This window comes from Xyrauchen texanus, chromosome 31, assembly GCF_025860055.1.
Source record: "Xyrauchen texanus isolate HMW12.3.18 chromosome 31, RBS_HiC_50CHRs, whole genome shotgun sequence".
NCBI classification, from domain to species: Eukaryota; Metazoa; Chordata; class Actinopteri; order Cypriniformes; family Catostomidae; genus Xyrauchen; species Xyrauchen texanus.
Window position 1 is genome coordinate 6988658 of NC_068306.1, and position 8886 is coordinate 6997543.

Sequence of the window (8886 nt, forward strand, 5' to 3'; positions counted from 1 at the left end):
ACACAGTATAGTGACAAGAGCAACTGATGGTGTTTGCGAGTCCAGGATGAAATATACACTCATAATTTACATAGCAGTGACAGCAGGCCGCAATAAATAACACACAAGAGTACCCCACCATATTTAATGACTGGAAATAATGTAAATCACAACACCTTTTATTTTAACAGCAAAGACCATCTGTGCTTTACGAAGTAATGACTTGAAAGCAATAGTTCACCCAAAAATAAAACATCCTGGAAGAGTAGCTCTTGAAAAGATGCAGAAAAACATCTAATTTCTAGTAAGTCAACATGACAATCAAGCAGAGTCCTAACTACCATAGACAGCCCTCCAATATTAGTGGTCAGTATGGGTATTCAATGACCTACCCATGTTATTTTTATGTTAGATATATCCATCTATTAGCTCTAAAAATCATGGGATTGGTGCCTATAATGCTTAAAGTAACGCCATACCAAAGCATATCCCATTTGGTAAGCACCTTTAACAAAAGGGCAGTTTGCCAACTCGTTTGAGATACAGGAAAGGCTGCACAAACCCTGACATTATCCCCAAACACAAGGCAGTGGACCAGGACAAAAGATACGTCTTTAAATCTACAATATGAAAAAGGATGAGAGAGACAATCATAGGACCATACATAATAACAGCAGATACCAGAACCATCTGAATGATCCGAAAAGCCTTGATTTTATCCTGGTTCACTGCCTCTTTCTGCTTGACGTCGTGACCAGGTCCAGGACGCACCAAAGCTTTCAGGACCATCAAGCAACTGTACAGTTTTATGGTGAAAGAAATAAGGATTTGTGACAAAACCAAGTTAGGAAGTTCAACTACACCCACTGTAACTATTAGGCTTAAGCTGAAGATCAGAACCCATCCGACAGCAGAACAGGCAATCCTGTATTTCATGGGTTTGAGCTTCAGGAAGATCAGAGGATGCAGAACTGCCAAGTAACGCTCCACACAGATGCAACTCTGAAACAGGGGGCGACCGACCAACAGAACCATTCCAAAACAGTACACCCCAGTCTTGCATTCAGGACAGTTAAAGAAATACTGTCGTACAACGAAAACAAAGGAAATGCAGTAAATGACCTCAACAAGTGCAGCGTTGACAACGAAGATTTCGGTGGACTGCCCTCGAATCATCTCTTTCACGCTCAGCCACAGGATGTAACAGTTTGCTGGAAGACCAAGGACCGTGTTGACGCCGAGAGAGCAGGCGATAAAATACGTGGGAAAAATGTAGCAAGAGCTGGAATTCACTGAAAAAAGAGATGGCTTGCATGTCGAAACGTTTGACACATCCCATGTGACCATATCTAGATTTTTGTTAAATCTATAAGAAAATGAAGATACATTAAACAGATTAGGAAAGAGTAAACATTAGAAAAACTATTTTCAAGGTTTACATTTTTTTTTAACTCACAAGGAGCCCCTATTTTTCTCTCTAGACAGTGTTCTTGAAATTACGGTTGTACACTAAACACCCCAAAGCACAATAGAAAGATGCTAGTTTGACGCCTGCCATTTAAAGTACTGCTAAAGTTATGATTTACGATTTTATGGGGCTCAGTTTTGCATTGATGCAACATTCAAATTCTGTTTCTGAGCAATGCATATTAGACATGCAAATAAAATGTTAAATTATACAACCACACCACTACTTCATCGATATAAAATTATATATATATATATATATACACACACAGTAAAAAATATAAAAATAGCGAATACAGACAGTATAAAATAGTCAGTCACAGTTTTTACACCAAACTATTAACACACAGTCTAATGCCAAACATTGAATTACCCAAATATTTAAGTTTTTACATTTAATCTTACATTTGTGTGGATATGGTCAAGATCCATACCCACATTTAATAGCCCCGATCCTGAATATGTGGTTATGTGGTTACAGCCTTGGCACATTTATCCTATATTTTGATCATTTTTATTTTAATTCTTCTAGAAATTGGGAAACTGTAGTTCAACACCTTGAGTCCAAAGTGATCATGACTTATGCTGCGTTCCATTCAATTCGGATGTTTGGATATTCCTACTTGATATCACAGATCTCCGACCACATTCCATTGCCAGATACTCGGAAGATGACGTTTAGGGAAACAATACTGCAATGCTCCCGTTAGCTTAGCAGGTGTTTGACTATTACTACAGATGTCTCTTATCAACCCAATTCAGAAACAATCGGCCATGTTAGCATTTGTGCTACATGTACGATTATCAAGAGAGTATAATTTGCCATGTTTTGAACAACTGCTACTCTACCTGATAAAGCGTGTTTTACATACGTTAGCAATGTAGGAACTTTCATTCATCGATATTATATAATGCAAGTGAATGTTTATTACTTATTTAGTATTTCCTTCCTGGGTACCGACATGATTGCGTGACGTCACACACACATGCATCTCGGCAAAATCAGAGTTTAAAATTTCCGCACTATTTTTCATGTTGGAATTACAACTTCAAATGGCGTTCCATTGCACTTTTCCCAGTAGGAAGTTGGAATTGCACTTATTTAGAGTTGTCAGTCAAGCAGAAATGTACTCAGATTAAATATATACTGGCACAGCTAATGAACTTGCCATTTCATTTAGTGTGTAGCAAGCGACTGAAGATTCTCTCGATTCAGTTGGTAAATGGTAAATGGTCTGCACTTATATAGCACTATATAAAGCGCTATAAAGCCAAAGCGCTATACACTGTGTCCCAATCACCCATTCACACACACATGCACACACCAATGGTGGCAGAACTGCCATGCAAGGGGCTAGCCTGCCATTAGGAGCAATTTGGGGTTCAGTGTCTTGCCAAAGGACACTTGCGGAGTCGTGTGGGGCTGGGAATTGAACCACCAACCCTGCGGTTTAGCACCTGAGCCACAGCCGCCCCATTAGTTGGGCACTAATGAGTAAATTAGTAGTTACTTAATTCTATTTTTAACTTGACAATTTTCCTTTAAGACATTACTGTACATTTAAATAGCAACCCCAGTCAGAATAGGCTGAAGGACTGCGTAGTGTTTGGTAGCTTCAGGAGGTAGAATATCTGGTAAATTTTTGTCCAAAAAACCCAAAACAAAAACAATTAACTAACTGAAGTTTGTATGACAATGGCATGTTGGCATTTTCAAACTCTAAACTGTCTTTAACGGACATTAAATTGTCCAAAAACATATATATTGGCTGACCATCATTTCTATGGTGGGGTGTGGAGTCACTTGCCCACCAACCCTCGTACACCAATGGCAAATCAGAATGTGTCAAAGTTCAATTATTTTACTAGCTTGAAGAATCATCAGCTGTTGTTTATAGTCTTGTTTTCCATATTTGCATTACCAAATTTCTTTTTCTGTTTTCAAACAAGAGTTATGAGGCACAGTACCACAAATACCATACCGGATCATTAATGTAAAGCAACGTTCAGACTGATTTAAATTATGGTGACAAAGCGACATGGCAACATGAGCGACTGTGATGGATGGTGATGTGTTAAGCAGAGTTTAATGTTATGAAAATAAGCGGTGACAATGCAACGTCTAGCAATGGCAATGCACACAACAGAGGTTACGTGATCCATCTTTGAGTAGAGTAGGAAGGACTACTAGCAACCAATTGCACAGCAACTATTAATCTCCAGAAAACTAATCAAGGTCCATGTGAACTCGTCCATGATCAATAACCTTTGGCCACTAGACATAGCACATGGAATCATCAGAAATGTCCTTGTCAGATTCATTGTAGAATCCCTCCATTAAAAGATCAACGTTGCCATTGTGTCAAGGTTACGGTCAACTCTTCATTGGACTCTGAATACAGTGATATAATTCAAACACAAGAGATCTATTATTGTACATTTACATGTACTCATTTGGCAGACGCTTTTATCCAAAGCGACTTACAAAAGAGGAAAATTTGCAGGCGGTGTTCCTTCATTCAGGCCAAGATGTCTGCCAGGCAGGCAGCGATTCGAGCGGTCACTGTGGTGTCGTTGGACTGAAAAGACAAGTAGAGTTGCTTGTCATCAGCGTAGCAGTGGTAAAAGAAACCATGTGACTGAATGATGGGTCCCAGTGATGTTGTGTATATAGAAGAGAAATGGCCCAAGCACTGATCCCTGAGGTACCCCAGTAAGTAACTGATGTGCCTTGGATACCTCCGCTCTCCAGACCATCTTGAAGGACCATTCTGAGAGATGGAGTTAAATCAGTCAAGCACAGTTCCTTTAATGACCAGAGAAGAGAGGGTGGAGAGTCGGATCACTATCACTATTAGAACCAAAATAAGAGATAAATGGGTATTATATTTGAGATGGATGGAAGTTGGTTATTACGCCCATTCTAGGGTGGGAATGGGCACAATAATAGGTTTCTGCTAGATTTCCACACCAGCCGTCAGACCAAAGATAGATAACACAGGGTTATAGAGATTAATTTATTAAATGACTAGACTAAAATGGGAGCAATAACTTTGTCCAAAATAAGTGAATCAAACAAAACTCAGAATATAATCTAAAGCAAATGCAAAAAAAAGGCTTTCCTTTAATACCTAACATCAAAATCACAAACCAAGCTCAACAAATTAAACGGCAGGCTAACCCTACACTCCGACTTATGGAGTTGCAATAGTTGAAGACTAGACAAAGCATCAAACATTGACTTGATACAGAAACACATTTGGTCTGTTGACTGAAGGGAGAATCCATGGAGAACACAACAGCGCAAACACCACAAAAACACATGCAGGATGCAAAATCGGTACATGTTAAGATATAGATTTTTAGTAAGACCATGTTATGTTGTGATTTCAATTAAACGTTGTGCGATTATCAAACCAAAAATACTGCGATTGAATTAGAGCGGGGCTATTTACACTCCAATGGTCGGGTGGAAACACAAATGAAAGAAAACTGCTACCCCGCAGTGGTGTAGTGTGACAAGACGGTGTGGATGTTGTTTATTCCAGATGTCCCGGGTTCGATTCTCCACTCCATCCCCCTTTTCCACTCTTAATGTTTCCTTTAAAACTTCTAATAGGAATAAATTAAAGGGGTCATGACATGAGAAACCAAATTTGCCTTGATCTTTTGGTATATAAGAGGTCTTTGTATCATTAAAACGTCCTGCAAGTTTAATATTTTAAGACGTCCTCCCCATTCTAAACGAATCATTTATTTAATCAAGCTCAAAATACAGCTCGTTCTGGATTCATGGTTAGAAGTGACGTGTCGGTTAGAAGTGACGTAACAGCGTTTGCATATGACCGCCTCCAGCACAAGACAACTACGCTCATTTCAGTATCGCCGTCGCCTCACAAGTGTTCAGTCGATGGACAGCGAGCTCTGACAGAGACTACTTGTGCACAGGAAAATTACGATGCCACACAGATGTGCTGTTCCTGGCTGTGGTCAAACAAAACCTCTGAATAAGCTGCCGAAAGATCCAGACGTCAGGGAAAAATGGATGCAGTTTATTTTTATGGACGTCCCAGTCATTTTAAGGATGACTGTTTTGAGAACAAATCTCAATATGATGCTGGCTTTGCCAGAAAACTGTTGCTCAAAGATAAGTCCGTGCCGACTATTCTGGGAACAACGACGACGCAAACTGTAAGTAATCTATTTTAAACTTTAAACTACTTTTTAAAGCGCAATTTCATTCATTATGAATAATCACAGTGTTTTTACTTAGTTTACTTGCATATTGTTCTGGCTGGAGGCGTCAATAATTGATACATAGGCACTGACGTTAGCCAATCATAACAGTGGGCGTTAACACTGAAGTCTTAAATGGAAAACGCCCCCAAAACAGACTGTTTGAATCAGAGGATGAGAAACAGGGTGGGAAAAGGTCATAAATCACTAGATTTTAAAAGTTTTTCTTAAAAAAAAATATATTAATACTATAATTGCACCTAAGGGAACATAATAATACAATAAAAAAACCCATGTCATGACCCCTTTAAAGAACAAAGGGTTGATTTCCTCGCAGTGATGGTCACTGTGACAGTCAGAGTTAAGAAATGTTTGATCCAGCTGGGTAAAATGAGTTTACCATAGTAACATTATAGTAAACATGATTTTTGGCAAAAGCCAAATTAATGCGGTAGACAATGGTGTTCCTACAGTAATATCCCGTTAATATAATCACCATCAGAGGGGTTACCAGGATATCATGTTTGGGGGGGGGCAACATAAACAATTGAAAAAATCGGCACAAAATTAAGCTATACTACACACAATCTGTTTTAGTGCATATCTTTTTCTAAGCCAGGAACCCAGAGATAGGTACAGGGCCCCTATTAGACTATAGGGCTATCACATAAAAGTTAGTTAAACCAGGTCAACATTAATAATATGATGATGATATTATTATTTATTATTATTATTATTATTGACAGATTCATATATCAGATCACGGTGATTGCCTGGTGATGAGTGACAGGTGTTTGCTTGTGAGAAGACGTGCTACACGAGTAGGCAACCGAGACGAGAGAGTTTAAATGAATCTGAAGTCACGTTTGTATAGACAAGAGGTACATTAATTGGTTTCTTCTTCTAAGCTGTTCCAGACTTAGGTGCTACTTTTAGGGCTAAAATGCTTCGTGAATTACTCTTAGTAAAACACATTAGGAGTCTAAAGTTATGAAGCTACTTGTAGCCTCTTATAAGATTCTTTGTGAATGTGGACCCAGGTAAAAAATTTGATATGCTCATTTGAACGGTATGAGAACAGTATTTTAATGTTATTCTCTGGTTGTAAGTGCTGACGACTGTGACTACTGCACACTCTGGTTGTTAATGTGATCCGGCAGCAGACTGACACACACCCAATAACGGCCAATAGAAAAGCAATAGGCTACATTTTTTTAATGAACGTTCTAGTTAAGACTGTTCGTTTTTTATTTAAGGGGCTACTGGAGGAGTTTTGAGATCTATAGTCAAAATAGACTTAGATGAATGTATTTAATTAAATACTACTATTTTTCACAGTCTCATTTTTACTTTAAGACCGGGGTAAAGCAAGGAAAACTGAAATTTACCTCAACAAGGCGGGATAATGAATGACTCTAGTCTCATTCGTGGAGGTGGAAAAACAAGTTCTTTGTGAAATGCAAGATTTATTGTATTAAAATTGAAATGCAAAAGAAAAGGTATGAGTCTGCTGTTTTTGTCAATTTTAAGTTTTAATTTAAAATGTTTGCGATTTTCATATAAATACATGGTTAAATATTTGTCCACTTAATTGCTCGAGCAAATTAATATATACATCTGTATAGAAGTAATGCATTGAATACGTTGATTAAATTGGGTTTTAACGTGAATACGTCGATTAAAGAGTGTATATGTGTACAAAGAGAATCGCAATGCAGACAAATCTTTTTAAATAAAAGTTGATAACTTCTGGATTTGAAATAAAATAGTGAGTATGCCTATGTGTTTCTGGTACAGTACAGCCACGGATCAGTTAGCCTACAAAGTAACGCAGCATATGTGAAAGCATCTCGCGCTGCTCGTGCGCCGCATACAGTGCACTGCACACTGCTTTCTCATCGCCGCACATTCTGTCAGCTGCAGTTCTGGCGCCTCGATCAGTCCCCGAAAACTCCACGTACATTCACATCATATGTTAATGCAGCGGTAGAGTTACACTCACAGGACACTGCACTTATTCGCAATCACAAAAGTTCATTGTTTGCCCGTGCTTTAAAGCTCTGCCAGGTAAACATTTCATTGGCGTTCTGTTCTGACATAATGCACTTTTTCTGAGCGCGTACGCCGAGCTCGCGCGCACTGTGAAACAGCGCCAAAACTGGATTTTTGTTGTGTCAGACCTCACTCATCTGCTAGCGATGGAAAAATATGCACAAAACAATCCACTTTTAAATTGTAATTTATCAGATGGACAGATTATTTCTCAAATTCTCAGGGGAGGCAGAGCTTATCCTAGGGGAGGCACTGTCTCCCCCAGCCTCCCCCTAGACACGCCCCTGATCACCATGTTTAATGTTGTGGTTACTATGATTTTACTACAAAATGATAGTGATTTTACTATGGTTACTGTAGTAAATACATGGTTAAACTTCCCTTACAAAAATTAGGGGTACAGGTGGACGTAGGGTATCTGTGGGACTTTTAACAATTAACACGCTGCAGTAATCAGAATCAGCTTTATTGCCAAGTATGCTTACACATACAAGGAATTTGTCTAGGTGACAGAAGCTTCCTGTCTACAACAATACAAACAATACCAAAAACAGCAGTAATGCCCCATACTGTAGGTTAGCATTTAATTAGGAATGCAAATAGTATCTGCAACCATTTGTACTGGGATGCAAATAACATTGAACACTTTGCACAAAGACGCGTTTTGTTGCCACTTATATTATTTGCGTTATATGTAAAGCACTCCTGTCGATTCACTAATTGCTCCTCTGCATAATTGCACATACAGCTGTGAAATAAAATTAATTGGATTTTTAACTTGCAAAACTAGTAACCTTACATTTATGCATTTGGCAGATGCTTTTATCCAAAGCGACTTACAGTGCACTTATTACAGGGTCAATCCCCCCGGGGCAACCTGGAGTTAAGTGCCTTGCTCAAGGACACAATGGTGGTGGCTGTGGGGATCAAACCTACAACCTTCTGATTACCAGTTCAGTGCTTTAGCCCACTACACCACCACCACTCATGTGAAAAGTGCAGATAAATTGTACAATTTCGAACCAATTATTGTAGATGTTACCACAATAAGCACATTAACACCCACCCACTGGAATTTCTCAGGTTACCAAATGCACTTCATGTGTTAAAATAAGGTTAAGAAAAAAAAAAAAAAAAAAAAGTTTTGTTACC